The sequence below is a fragment of the Pinus tabuliformis genome, chromosome 2_2 (assembly GCF_031772625.1).
Source record: "Pinus tabuliformis cultivar Carrire ecotype Pingquan chromosome 2_2, CPIR1, whole genome shotgun sequence".
In the NCBI taxonomy this organism is placed as follows: Eukaryota; Viridiplantae; Streptophyta; class Pinopsida; order Pinales; family Pinaceae; genus Pinus; species Pinus tabuliformis.
This window is the reverse complement of record NC_142300.1, coordinates 77,515,632-77,523,830: the sequence shown is the minus strand read 5'-3', so window position 1 is coordinate 77,523,830 and position 8,199 is coordinate 77,515,632. Positions and strand designations below refer to the sequence as shown.

The 8,199-nt window shown below is 37.2% G+C and overlaps 1 pseudogene; it reads left to right on the top strand.

Annotated features, from left to right (window-relative positions):
- The first annotated feature begins 4,400 nt into the window (after window positions 1-4,400).
- LOC149191527 (uncharacterized protein C24B11.05-like) lies at window positions 4,401-7,637 on the top strand (annotated as a pseudogene).
- Window positions 7,638-8,199: the final 562 nt, after the last annotated feature.

Genomic DNA, 8,199 nt, shown 5'->3' with positions numbered 1-8,199 from the left:
CCTTTTGCTGTAATAACTCAACTTGATCTTCATTTGAAAGAAAGTAATCATCATACTTTACCTGGAAATTTTCAGCTTCATTCAAGACATTTCCATAAAATGGTTTATCTTTTGCAATACCTGCATTCATACACAACCTGTCAGTTGTAAAACCACGAGACCACCTGACCTCATCTGATGATTCAATCACCAATTCCTCCTATTGTTCCAAGTCCTTTACACGACTTAGAAATATTTCGATGGTCTTCTCCTCAATCTCATCAAGTCCTTTACTTGATTGCTTGATGTACTTCCCTACTTCCTCGTTTAAAACAAAATTTAGATTTTGCCTGTCTTCTTCCCTCTTTATGAAAATATCAACAACTTTTCCTTCTTTCCATGTTACACCTATAAACATACACAAATTATCATATTTAAAATCATCAGACCCTTTTCCCTCACTTGAAGTTTTAGTCTTCAAGTCTCCATCTTCACCTAGAAATTCACCCTGCTCTGGTTCACAAATGGAGACTTTCATTTCCAACTCAGCTTCTCTGAGTTTTCCCATCAACTACCTTGTCTCTGTTGTAACTTTCTCTGAAATTTATGCCACTTCACTCGCTTCTTCCTCAAGACCCAACCTAGTCTCTGGCTTTCCTCTAGCATCCTCATCAACATATCTAGTTATTCTTTCAACTCTGTAATTTCATTTTCAATTTCCTCTTGACTCATCCTCTTGCCATTTGCCTTGGCATCCTCTTTCTTCATCTTTCTTCTGTTGCGGTCTTCCACAAACCCTCTACTATGACTATTAATAGCCATCTTCTTCTCCATCTCTATGAGTTTCTCACTCATTCACTATGAGTTGCACTAAAGCATCTACAACAACAAGTCCTCCCTGTTGCCACTTACCTCACCAAGCTTTTCTCTATACTTGGTCTTTTGGCAAGCAGTTGGTTCTCTATCTCTGGAACCTCCTTTGAGCACTCTTCTCTGCTCCTTTAGGCTTCAACTCATTTGCACTTCCTTAAGAACACAATTGTCCTCTTGTATTTCAATCACTATGAAATACTTCGTTTTGACCACTTCTTCTTTCAATTAGAAAGTCTTACCAGCTTCCTTCATTACCTTGGCAATTCTACCCACATCCTTTTGTGGAATTGCTTTTGTGATCTGCAACAATATCTCTGCAGTAACAAGTCTCCTTCTTGCTACATATGCATCACTAAGCTTCTCTCCTCTGAGCTCAGTCTTTCATCATCTCTCTGGTTCTTTCCTTTGGAACTAATCGAGCACTCCTTGCTCTTAGGCTATTGTTGCAATCTTCTCACCTCCTTATGTTGTTACCTGTGCACCAATATAAACCAACTCTTCCATGTTCAAATCAAATCAAACAAAACATGTCATCTACCTCCAAGATCTCTGCATGATATTGTTCCACCATTTACCTATACTTTGAGTGGATTGTCCTCCTTTTCTTGCATCTGCAAATCCTACTGCACTTTATCTCTATGTGCCTATTATTTATCAGATTAAAATCTGATCTCCCTTGCCTGGCTACACATCTTAAAAGACAACTCTGTTCTAAGTCCTTTTCTACATAATTCCCTTATTCTGTTCTATCAATTGTTCTAATAACAATTATGCTCTGATACCAAATGATGCAGGGTTACCCATACTTTACCCACAATATGCATGGATTATGCACATATCTGATCTGTCCCAGGAATTTTAACTCACTAAGGAGTTAAATCTTCAATTCTTAAGGTTAAAGGCCCATCCATTAGTTCCTATGATTTATGGTTTATTAAATCCCAACATAGTCCAGTTCTGCATTCAATATGCATCTATTGGACTTAAATCACCCCTTATCCTTCAAATGTGGCTTTATATAAAGCCTTGCTTTTAAACCCTTCCTACCGGGACTATCGGAACTTTAAAAAACCTTATAACCTTCATCCATTTATAATCAGAACTCATTTAACCCTTATAACCCTTCACTAATTCTTATTCCCACATATATAACCAAACCCACATGTCCTTTGGTTAATTCGGGTTTAACCCGCAATTCCTTCTATTGACGCTTTAGTCCCTTTTATAACCATTTACAAAGGAAATACATTCAAAAAATATGTTTCCGCCTTTGGTACGGCCTCTACATGTTTCCTGAGGCTACACCTTTATCACAATCAGTAATCGCTCCTTCGCAGTCACATTAACACATACCTTCTACTTTCCTGATATGCGATCATATATTTTGGATTTCAAATAACACTAACTGCACTTCATTTCCTATTGGGTCTGCTCCTATCACATGCCTCAATACTCCTCCATCGATAAAAGCACTGTTTACCTATTGCGATGCAATATTGATTGACAATCACCACCATTGATCCTCCTTTCGATTCGACGGTTCTTAGCCTTAGCGAACAACAGACTTGCATTACAAATATCCGTTGCTGATATGCATTTAGAAGATCTGACATTTCACACCGATTTCGGGATGACAACGAGCCCGAGAATTAACTGGTTACACGGACCCGATCAAATTATAAATTCCCAATCTAATAAAGTTCGGGTCCGCACCTTTTGATTAACGTTCGGCCAACTTCTACCTGATGACCGTTGATGTTATATCATCAACGCCTGCGACACTGCGCTGTGTGACTTAATCCTGGTCATTGATCACCAAGTTCCAACAGCTATGATTCATCCACACTTCATTCCTTCACCCTCTTTCTTTACTTGGGTTTTACGCATTTCTTCAGTCTTCTATGGTTTTTGGGTTTTCTTCACGGTTTCGTTCCTTGGCTCTTCTGCTACTTAATTCGCATCTAGTTGAACTTAAACATTGTGAATTATTACTCTAGATCATTCGAAAGCATCACTTGGATTCTCCGATTGGCCCTCTTCCTCTTCTCTTCCTCTGTATATTCGCAACGAATCCACCTGCATATATTTATTACACAGGACTCTGGTTCACATTACATTTATCGTTCAATTACTCGAAATACACATTCAAACTCAGAATTAAGTTGTTTATATTAACAAACAAATATTTCCATAAAAGAATCTCTTCGGCCTGATCTTCATTGTCAATGGCCTCTGTTACACTCAGCCCGTAGGCTTAAATCCCACACTCTAGCTTAACCAGCTAATTATCTAACTTTCTAACCTATCCAGCCTTTGTCTTTGCGTTTTAGGCTTACATTTATACATAAGGACTCTAAAACCAATTCTTGGTTTAGATCCATGAATTCCTTAACAAAATTCCTAAATCTCTTTCTTGTTACTAAAACTCCTCTCTAATCCCTAAATCCATGAACTAACTCCTAATCTAAGATTTACAATCAATTCTCAAATCCCTCAATCTCTCAATTATCCTAAATCTCTCATGTTCTCCTATATTTGATAACATTTACAAATAAGCCTCACAATATTAAATTAATTCCCTATTTTAGATTCTCTCATTAAAATCGCTCAAAACATTAATAATTACATTTAATTCACTCTTAGGAACCCAACTTCCTTGAAAACACATTACCCCTATGTCTACTAAAATACAATGAGTTTTCTTGGCCTGAATACTCCTGCATCACATATATATTATTATTTTTCACATTTTGGATCATATTACTACTTCCCACCATGTTCTATGAGACTTTGTTTTCTAGAGTTACTTCATTTAGCCCCTCCTTAAAGCTTTAGCATAGTGTCTTATGCACATCAATCCCATCACATAATTACGTCGTAAGGCATTTCCCTTTGGAAAAGACTCCCCTGATTGCCACTCTCCACTGTTTTTCACCGTTAATATTTGTGTTAGACGATTGAAGTATTATTCACTGTCCACGTGAGTTTTGGTTGGTTACCATTTTTCATTGGTTATACAGTATAATGGATTTTGTTGTGGCTTACCTTCTTGTTTATTTTTAAATTTGAGTTTCCTGAAAATGGGAGGAATCCTCGACAAATTGCATGCCAATAAAGTGACAACAAATTAATGCGAAAAGATGGGGACCAAAGTCGATCACGAGTCTATGACTACAATACGGAAGATTCGCAACGATTCATCTGAGCCGTTCGGAGATCTATTTAAGCCACCCAATGTTCTCCTTCAATTCCCGCCTTCATTTAATTAACATCGTTAGCTTGTTTATGCCCCTCTGTATTACATTTTATTCTGCGAGTCCCTGTTTTTTTCTTTCAACATACATTGCCTCCTTTCCTATTGCATTTTCTCCTCTCCCCATATTCAACATATCTAGTATTCTTTAGAGCCAATCTTCTTTGATTCTTCTGAAATTGTCGAAGTTTTATAATTGGAACATAATTATCTTGTTCTGATGCCTTTGATGTGCATATACTTCAGTGTATCGGGATGATAATTTTTTGGTATATGTATTGCAGAGTCATCCATAATGGTGTTGGCTGAGAATCGACTCGTGACAGAGCAGGGCCCTCGATTTGACTGCCTTCTGTTTGGTGAACATCACACTTCTTTCTTTGGCTTTTAAGTTTTTCCATTTTCAATGGTATTAAGCTAAAGCTGTATGTATTCGTTTCTGATTCCAATCCGCTGTTCTAGATCTGGATGACACATTATATCCCTTAATCTCCGAACTAGCTACAACATGCACCAACAACATCAGAGGTAATCTTGTAGCTAATCTGCCCCTAAAAAATTGTGTAATTTCAGTGTTCTTTTGAAGGAAACGTTAATCTTTAGATTTTAATCTAAACCATAGTCTGAAATGCAACCCAGAAAGCTTGGAGTTGCATATTTAGATTGCCACCGAATAATTTCTTGGAATTTACGTGAGCTTGTTATATGCATCTCCAACTTTGCAATTTGAAGGTGATCAGACCCAGATGGACTATGGGCTTAGTGTTCATATTCAACACGCCCAATATATTGTCTGTAACTAATGCACTGTTGCACACACAGAGTTGGATCACCCCACCCTTACTGGGGTTGTAGATGCAATTAAGCCTTCTCTTAAGCCATTGAGGTAACTTTTGAGGTTTGAATTGTGTGTGTGGTGTGACAGATTATGTGAATCAAAAACTGGGAGTTGAAAAGAGCAGAGTCCTTGGCTTGAGCAAGAGAGTTGTATAAAACTTATGGGACAACCATGGCCGGACTCAGGGTAAGCATTCAATCCCTATTGTTTCATGTAATTCAACATGGTATTTCAAATTTTAAGGTTAAAATGACTGATTTTTAGCATTGGGAGTCTTCTGTAGCTGATTACTGAGGAATTCAGCAACCCCCTTATGTGTCATTGGTTAGCAAGTAGCTTAAGAGTGGGGTCCCTTATGTGTCATCAGTTAGAAAGTAGCTTAAGAGTGGGGTTATGAGCTGCTTTCAATCAGAACTTGCTTCCTAGAATGACTGCAGAACATCTGAGACATACTATCCATAATTACTCCATGGTTTTCTATGATTTTACTGGCCACTACTCTGCCATGGTACCTTTTACAAATTCATGAGACTGAAACCCTGTTTCTCATCTGTGGTCTTTAAGCCTCAAGGAACTCTCTTCTTGCTCCGCTAATGATAATATATGAATGCAAATATAAGGTGTTCTAGATGTCTTTATTTAATAACTACTACCGGTATCAATTTCTAAAATATGGAATTATGATCAACGTTATGGCTAGGAATTGCAATTGGATTGAGAACCTTTTTCTCAACTTTCATGTTCATGAATTCCTTGCATATTTTGACAATATTCTTTGTTCTACGCAAGCAGTGGGCTATGAATTTGACTATGATGATTACCACAGGTATCTAAGAAATCTTGTATCATCTTCTGGTTGGTAAATTTACAGCTATATAACGTTTCAATGTTCGACAAAATCAGAGAAAATGCCAGTGATTTGACTTTCATTGCTTAGACTGTTTGGAATACCATTGATTGCTTTTGGCCTTACACGCTATCCTGTTTCACTCACTGGAAACAAACATTTCTTATACAATTTTGTTCACGGAAGATTGCCATATGAAGATCTTAAACGAGATCCTATGCTGAAGAACTTGTTATTAAGCATGCCTCAGAGGAAAATTGTAAGATCATATAGATCCCTTCAAATTATTTTTACGATGATATTAAATGAAGTCCTAGGTTTTGTTTGGAAACTTATTAGCGTGCTCGTTAACCTCTGTAACTCTATTCTGCAAAAACATATATTTACAAACAGTGACAAAGTTCATGCTGCAAAGGTCCTTAACAGGCTGGGATTGGAAGATTGCTTTGAAGGCATAATATGCTTTGAGACACTTAATCCTCTTTCAAATATTACTAAAAGAAATAATGAATGGAATATGCCCGCTAATAACTCTATGACCCCGAAGACATCCATAATTTGCAAGCCCTCAAAAGATGCCATGGAGCAGGATCTTCGCCTTGCAAAAGTTGATCCACAAAAAACGGTATGGTAACAAAGATTTTGATGGCCATTTTCCTTCAGCTATCCATTTTTTCATGAAAATATTGAATCATCCAAGTACCGTAAAAAGTTTATACCAAATCCCCCTTAGTAAACAAAGAAGGATAGCTAACACCTCTATTTGGCCCCAGTGTGAGGGTACAAGGGTATCCTATAGCAATACGTTTTCTAAAAATGACGATTCTGGCTAAAATCCCCCAGGGTGAATGACCTAGTTGTGTTTTGAGAAGTTATGTTGCAGTGGTATTTTCACAAGAAAAAGATGCATGTTGCTCTGATCATGTCCCACATACTGCACAATTATCAACTTGTCTATGAAAACAATCCTTTTTCAACGAGGAGGATCTACAAAGAGAATATTGTATTGAGTCCCAAAACATAAATCTGAAGGTGTGTGACAGAGATGTTTAAATAAGAAAGAGATGTTTGTTAGTCTGATAACATCCCACATACTGATCAATTATACATCTGTTCCCGAACAACCCCTTTTCAGTAGAGAGGAGCTACAAAGGGACTGTTGTACACAATTGTAATTTAGACTCAAACCAATCTGGCAACCTGCAATTCGACATCATCAATTTTTATTTACCTTATGCATATCATTTCAACAACATCTATTGTAAGAGTTTCTATTTAATCTATTATGTTTCCATGCAGATTTTCTTAGATGATAGTCCCAGGAATATAGCCGCAGTAAAGCGTGCAGGCCTCCATACCGTATTGGTAAAGACCATATAATTGTAAATGGGATATAATGTTTTTGTAAAAATACATAATTGGTTGAATATTCATCTAATTACGCCATAAGGCGTTTCCCTTTGGAAAAGACTCCCCTGATTGCCACTCTCCACCATTTTTCATCGTTGATCTTTGTGTTAGATGATTGAAGTATTATTCACATCCACGTGAGTTTTGGTTGGTTACCATTTTTCACCATTGATCTATGTGTTACATGATTCAAATATTATCCATCGTCCATGGGAGTTTTGATTGGTTAGAGTAAAATTGTTTTACAGTGTAACGGTTTTTGTTGGGGCTTATAGTTGGTTAGGGTAAAATATTTATACAGTATAATGGCTTTTGTTGTGGCTTACCTTCTTGGCACTGTGTCAGAGCATGGACTCATTTACATTTACGTTGCCGGCGGAGATGATGAAGATCAAAATCCCTTGCACGACCCGCAGTGGTTTATAATTTGTTTGTAGACCATTACAATTCTCGACATGAACTGAGGACAGGATGAATGCTTTGGTGCTTTCATCAGCGACAATTTTTTCGTTATTAGCCGTGATCTAATAAGGTGGAGTGCGGAAGTTTATGATCCAGAAACAAGAGCATGGACAACACTGGAGACTATGGGAGATAAAGAAAAGGGAAAGGCCCACTGGCATGTCCGGTTGTTTCTTCTTGCAGCAAGGAGTGATGGAATGTGATTCCAATGAAAATGTGTGGAGGGCACTGGGTTCTCTTGCTAAAACCCTTGAAAGGATTTAGTGTTCTGGGAAGATTTTTGTTTACGGTAATGCCGAGAGTAATGTTAAAGTTTGCTATATCTATGAGCCACCTATAAGAACAGCAGTAGGAAAGCAAACAAAAATGATTGGGATGTACAGAGTATTGAGATTTGAAATTAAGTAACAATGATTACCATATTGTCGTTTGAATAATGTAGTAAGAAATTTCACTTTCTTGTTATCCTTGAAGGAACATTGGTAATAGATTTTGTCAGTTGAATAGGGTAGTAAGAAATTTGACATTAATGTTATA